The following is a 7,272-nucleotide window of genomic DNA, read 5'->3' as shown; positions in this document are numbered from 1 at the left end:
GGGGTGGAGTGCCCTCTGGTGGCTAACCAGGGCACTCCAACTGGTGATCATGACAGTACCCCCTGTCTACGGAGCGGATACCAGACGGTCCAAAAAAAAAGACAAAACAAACAAAACTCTCCGGAAGGAGGTGGACTGGAGGAGGAACAGGTGGGCCAGTCCTGGCTGGGGGCGGAGCTGGAGGAATGGACCAGGCGGGCTCCAGCAGTTCTGGAGTCCTGGATGAGTGCCAGGGTGGTGCTGGAGGAACTGATCCAGCAGGTCTGGTGGTGGAGCTTGTAGCATGGATGGCGCTGACAGGGCAAGGCGCTTGGGAGGCGGCGGCAGGGCAAGGCGCTTGGGATGCGCAAGAACGGCCTCTGGGGTGGCCTCCGGACCTACAGCCGGCTCTGAGAAGGCCTCCGGACCTACAGTGGGCTCTGGGAAGGCCTCCGGGCCTTGAGGGATGGAGGAAGCCTTCTTCCTCCTCTTACGTGGGTGAGGCGGTGGCTCTGTGCTTACCTCCTCTGCGGGCACTGCAGCGGGCTCACCAGTTGCAGTTTTAACAGGACAATCCAGAATCATATTCCATCCAGGCAAAGGTCAAAAAATCCACATAAACAGTCCATAACCGAAACAAGAAACCAAAACAGAGAAGCAGGAATACTGAGGTGCACGTAAACATAGATTAATACTTGACAAACAAAGGCAGAAACAAACTCAGTATAAATAGACAGACACTAATGACAAAGTTTAAGACAGCTGGGTGCAATGAAGGGATAATGAGTCTGGGAAGTGGATTATGGGAAATTAAGTATGAAGAGGTGAGGCAATTCTCTGGGGTGGAGTGCCCTCTGGTGGCTAACCAGGGCACTCCAACTGGTGATCATGACAGCTACTAAAAACATATTTAAAACAGTTCATGTGACTACAGTGATTCAACTTTAATATTATGAAGTGCCCAGAATACTTTTCAACAATATCTGGTGATGGGTGATTTTAAAACTGCTTCACAAAGCTTCAAAGTTTTATGAATCATTTGTTTCGAATCAGTGGCTTGGAGTGCGTATCAAATTGCCAAAGTCACGTGAACTATTGAAGTTTCAAAACACTTATGACATATCGAAGAAAGTGTCTCCATTCACATCCATCCATCAGAAACGTATTCCACATGGCTCTGGGGTGTTAACAAAGGCCTTCTGGAGCGAAGCGATATACGTTAATGTAAAAAAAAAATCTATATTTAATAAGTTAGGAAGTAAATATCTAGCTTCCGCCAGATCGCCTTCAGTATTCTACTAAAATACGTAATTCTACTATTCTACTAAAAAACACATCTGGTGTTGCATCAGTTAAGCTTTTTCCGTGAGTTGAATAGGGAAGGCGTAGGACGTAGCGGAAACTTTTTGAACTGCGAGAGTTTTACACTTTTTTCATAAGTTAAATATACGCAGGCCGGTGTGGCGAAAACTAGATATTTTACTTCATAACTTGTTAAATATGGATTTTTTTTACACAAACGCATCGCTTCACTTCAGAAGGCCATGAACATAAACTATGCATATGACATTGACATTTTCTAGATTTGTGCTTATGGAAGTGCAATAATTCTAATGAAATGTAAATATAAACTTCTCAAATGAGAACAATCGTTGTGATTATATAATTTTGAGCAAAATAAGTGTTATACTATTATCAATTCAACCATTATGCAGCATGGCGAAAAAGTTTTCATTGACAAAAAAAAAAGGCCTATGTAATGTAAAATAATACTCATTGCATGTTGTGATATGTTATGCATATACAATTGAAAACTGGCCTTATTTAAAAATATTTACATTAAATATTGTAGTTATCGATCCAGTCAAATTCAATGTAAAAAATAAATCATATTATAAATCATATTATGTGTAAGATTGTATGAGCTTTGTGTCAGGGTTCTGTGTTTGTTTTCTGTGTCACATTCTTTGTCTTCAGTTCCCTTTCAAGGGAACTCGCGCTGCGTAAAAACGCTATGGGAACGCCTCCGCGTGATGTCGTCTGAAGCACGCGTGCAATCTGTCCAATCAGGAGACGGAACGTAGTGATGACGTCACCGACCAGGAAACATAAAGCCAGCCCGAAAACACTGTCATTCAGCTTCTGTGTCTTCAGCAAGCACTCATCGTGTGGTCTGTACTCTATTGTTGTCTATCTACTGTGTTTGAAATGGCGAGTGAGCTTTTCAGGAAGTGCGTGCACCCTTGTCCGCGATTCATCCCGGACGGGGACGCGCATGAACTGTGTGTTGTTTGCATGGGAGTGCAGCATGCCCAAGCAGCTCTCGAGGGAACTGCTTGCAAGTATTGTCTTCAGCTCCCACTGAAGACGCTGCGCTCCCGCCGAGCCCTCTTCGAGGAGAGTGGCTCGGTTCGCGCTCCCCAGGGCTCGGGTCCCGCTTCTGCCGAGACAGGGCGGCGCCTTATGTCCTGGGGTTCGCAAATGGATGTATCGGAGGGGTTAGAGACGGGCTACGCCTTATCTCTGCCTTCATCCGGTGCATCCGGCAGTGTGTCTATTCGGAGGCAGGAAGCACGCTTTGCGGTTTCTTCCGCTCCGGGTGACACGGTCACATTAATGGCGTCTAGTTCTGAGGAATTAGACGTGGTTAGTGTGGCCACGGGGGAGTCTGAAGATCCGCCACTTCAGACTCCCGCCAGCGAGGAGCTCATGGAGGTGCTCTCTCGTGCTGTTGCTAAGTTGAACATTGACTGGCCGAGAAGCATGAGCAGGCGGTGAGAAGCAAACTTGATGAAAGCTTCTTGCCATCCAGGTCTGCTCAGCCTCCACGTCGGGCATTACCGTTCTTTCCCGACCTCCACACTGAGGTGTCGAGGTCGTGGAAAAGACCGGTATCCACCCGTGTCTTCACACCGCAAACCTCCGTGTACAGCAATGTCGCGGGGATGAGAAGACACGGGTATGGGGCGTTGCCAAGGGCGGAAGAGACGCTTGCGAGCCATCTCTCTCCGCACGCAGCATCGTCCCTAAAAGCCCCGACGTTGCCCACTAAGCCGCTCAAGACAACTTCAGCGCTAGTGGGCAAGGCATACTCGGCTGCGGGTCAGGCTGCGTCATGCTTGCATACGATGGCTATCATGCAAGCATACCAGGCTGACCTGCTGAAGGATTTGGGTGAAAGTGAGGAAGTGGGGCCGGATCTGATCCGTGAGTTGCGTTTGACTGCCGATCTCGCTCTCCGTGCCACCAAGGAGACGGCCAAATGTGTTGGTCGCTCTATGTCTGCGATGGTGGCTACGGAGCGGCACCTGTGGCTTAATCTCACTGAGATTAAGGACAGGGACAAGTCATTCCTTCTTGATGCCCCACTGAATCCTTCCAGCCTGTTTGGTGACGCTATCACTACCGTCACCGACAGGTTCCAAGAGGCTAGGAAACAGTCTGCAGCCTTGCAGCAGTTCCTGCCTCGGCGGACCCAAACTCCTGCTGCTGTTGGGCGAGAGCAGCAGAAGCAGAGTACGAGCTCCTCCCACAGACAACATCAGAAGGTGAGTGTTGCCACCCGTGCTCCCCCTCCGAGGAGTTGGGAAGCGGGCCAACACTCACAGGCGAGGTCCTCGAAGGGTAAGACGGATCTGAGGGCCGTCCTTACCGCTAAGAGGTCCTCGTCGAAGAAATCCTGACGCCAGATCTGGCAGGATCCTGAGGCCTGCCCCCGTTGGAGACAAACAGTGTTCACCTCATTACACGGTGCCTGTGAATCTTCGGCGTCCTCAGGAGGGCGCTCTGCCAACCCCGCTGCCATGCCTCTACAGCCACACCAGTGTTTCCCTGCCGGTCCGCCGCTACAGGGCGCTGTGGTGGTTGCTGCTGTTGCCACACCAGAGGCCAGTCTCGAGAGACTGGTACCCCTAGTGGATTTTTTGTCAGAGTGGAAAAATCTGTCAAAAGTATCCCAGTGGGTCCTGCGAACTAAAGAAAAGGGGTATGCGATTCAGTTCAAAACACGCCCACCCCGATTCAGCGGGATTCTGCCCACGGTGGTGGATCCCGAGCAGGCTTTGGTGATGGCACAAGAAGTGCTATAGAGAGGGTTCCTCCTCCCAGCAGAGAGTCAGGCTTTTACAGCAGGTACTTCATTGTTCCAAAGAAAGACGGAGGATTACGCCCCATTCTGGATCTACGACATTTGAACAAAACTGTAGCGAGGCTCAGGTTCAAAATGCTGACAATAAAGCATGTCGTGTCACAGATCAGGTCCGAGGACTGGTTTGTGACAATAGATCTGAAGGACGCGTATTTCCACATATCAATTCATCCACATCACAGAGAATTCCTGAGGTTTGCTTTCGGGGGCGAAGCATACCAATATCGGGTTCTCCCCTTCGGCTTAGCCCTGTCACCCCGAACTTTCACCAAGTGTGTAGATGCGGCACTGGCGCCCTTGCGTATGCAGGGCATCCGCATTCTCAACTACATCGACGATTGGTTGATCCTCGCCCAATCAGAGGAGATAGCGGTTCAACATCGAGGTGTTGTTCTCGCTCACATGGAGAAGTTGGGGTTGAGACTGAATGCAAAGAAAAGTGTGCTTTCTCCTGCTCAGAGAACCACTTATCTGGGCGTGGTGTGGGATTCGGCGATTATGAGAGCCCGTTTATCTCCGGCTCGAATAACATCGGTCCTCACTACAGTCTCGGACATCAGGCAAGGCCAGTCACTCACTGTAAAACAGTTTCAGAGACTGTTGGGTCTTATGGCAGCAGCGTCCAACGTTATACCTTGCGGCCTGCTGTACATGAGACCGCTGCAGTGGTGGCTCAAAACCAAGGGGTTCTCACCGAGGGGGAATCCGTTTCGTACTATCAGAGTCACGCGGCGATGCTTACGTGCTCTAGATGTATGGAAACAACCTTGGTTCCTGTCCCAGGGACCCGCGTTGGGAGCTCTCAGTCGTCGCGTCACGCTAACGACAGATGCATCCCTCACGGGCTGGGGGGCGATCATGAGTGGTCGCTCTACACAGGGTCTGTGGCAGGACCATCATCTCTCCTGGCATATAAATCGCCTGGAAATGATGGAGGTATTTCTGGCTCTGAAATACTTCCTCCCAGACATCAGAGACAAACATCTGTTGGTCAGAACAGACAATACATCAGTAGTCTCGTACATCAATCATCAGGGGGGTCTGAGATCACGCCCGCTTTACAAGCTGGCGAATCAGATTCTTCTGTGGTCCCAAGGGAAACTGCTATCCCTCAGAGCAGTTTACATCCCAGGGTACCTGAATGTGGGAGCAGACATCCTGTCGAGGCAGGGGCCGAGGCCCGGGGAATGGAGACTTCATCCCGAGGTGGTGAAGCTCCTTTGGGAGAACTACGGCGAAGCCCATGTGGACCTGTTTGCGTCTCGAGAGACGACTCACTGTCCACTGTGGTTCTCCATGATAGACCCAGCACCTCTTGGGCTGGATGCTATGGTACAGCCGTGGCCGAGGCTACCACTGTACGCATTTCCCCCGATCGCTCTGCTCCCGGGAGTTCTGGAGAGAGTTCGCCGGGAAGGGGCTCAGCTATTATTAGTAGCCCCGTACTGGCCGGCCCGAGTTTGGTTCTCGGACCTGATTTCTCTTCTGGACGGGTCTCCGATGGAGATAATAATAATACTGCACCCCCGACCGGAGATATGGAATTTGTGGGCGTGGCCCATCATAGATTCCGGTCTCTCAACCGAGGTTGTTGAGACCATATTCCAATCCAGAGCTCCCTCCACGAGGAAACTCTATGCCTTGAAGTGGAGATTATTCACTTCTTGGTGCGAGAATCATCAGTGGGATCCAGTCAACTGCCCGGTTAGCGCAGTACTGGACTTCCTGCAGGAGAGGTTCTCCACAGGGTTATCCCCCTCCACACTAAAGGTGTACGTGGCGGCCATAGCTGCTTACCATGCCCCTTTCAGTGGAGTCTCTTTGGGGAGACACCCGCATATTACACGTTTCCTCCGTGGCACCTTGAGGATGAGACCTGCAGTACACACTAGAGTACCGACATGGGATTTGGCCACTGTGCTTCAGGGCCTATCTATGGCACCCTTCGAGCCCATCGAAGAGGTTTCTGAAAAATTTCTGACACTCAAGACAGTGTTCCTCATTACGATTTCATCTCTCAAGAGAATTGGGGACATTCAAGCTCTGTCGGTATCTCCATCGTGTCTGGAATTTGCGCCTGGCAATGTTAAGGCGTTTCTACATCCAAAACCGGGATACATCCCTAAGGTCCTCTCTAATACTGCGAGACCTATCATTGGACGCCTATGTTCATAGAGCCGCTAACTGGAGAAAGCATGATCAATTGTTTGTTTGTTTTGGTGCACCAAGCAAAGGTCTACCAGCATCCAAGCAGACTATGAGCAAGTGGGTGGTTGAGGCCATCTCACTTGCTTATGAGGCGGTCGGCAGCCTTCACCATTGGCTGTCTGGGTGCACTCTACAAGGAGTATGGCTGCCTCCAAGGCATTTATTTCGGGGGTTTCCCTTTCTGACATTTGTGATGCAGCAGGCTGGTCCTCACCGCACACATTTGTGAGGTTCTATGAACTAGACCTCGGCTCCGCTCGAGGGGCACAGGTGTTACTGTGAGTTGTGCGCTTCGGCTACACACTATCGGGCACTTGTAACTATGGCGACGTGGGTACAGCATTCCCATAGCGTTTTTACGCAGCGCGAGTTCCCTTGAAAGGGAACGTCTCGGTTATGTATATAACCTTAGTTCCCTGAGAGGGAACGAGACGCTGCGTAACTCTGCCATACTCCCTGCATGCCCGAGAGTGACTTGCTTCAGACTTTAAGAAGCTGAATGACAGTGTTTTCGGGCTGGCTTTATGTTTCCTGGTCGGTGACGTCATCACTACGTTCCGTCTCCTGATTGGACAGATTGCACGTGCTTCAGACGACATCACGCGGAGGCGTTCCCATAGCGTTTTTACGCAGCGTCTCGTTCCCTCTCAGGGAACTAAGGTTATATACATAACCGAGACGTTTTCCCACCACTAGTTTGTTCCCTTAGTTACCCTGATTTAAGTTACCCTGTGTCCTGTTATTTAGCCTCGTTTGCCCCTCTGTTTGCCCTGTATATATTCCCTGTGTTCTCCCTCAGTCTTTGTCAGTTCTTGTCTGTAGTATACATCTATGTATTACGTTTGTGTTGATGGTGTTTCTTCTGTTTCCTGGATTATCATTAAAGTCTTCCTTTCTGCATTCCTCCTCATCGTGAGTGTTTATCCACCATGGCACAT

This window comes from Megalobrama amblycephala, linkage group LG15 (genome assembly GCF_018812025.1).
Source record: "Megalobrama amblycephala isolate DHTTF-2021 linkage group LG15, ASM1881202v1, whole genome shotgun sequence".
Taxonomy (NCBI): Eukaryota; Metazoa; Chordata; class Actinopteri; order Cypriniformes; family Xenocyprididae; genus Megalobrama; species Megalobrama amblycephala.
This window is presented reverse-complemented; position numbering follows the sequence as displayed.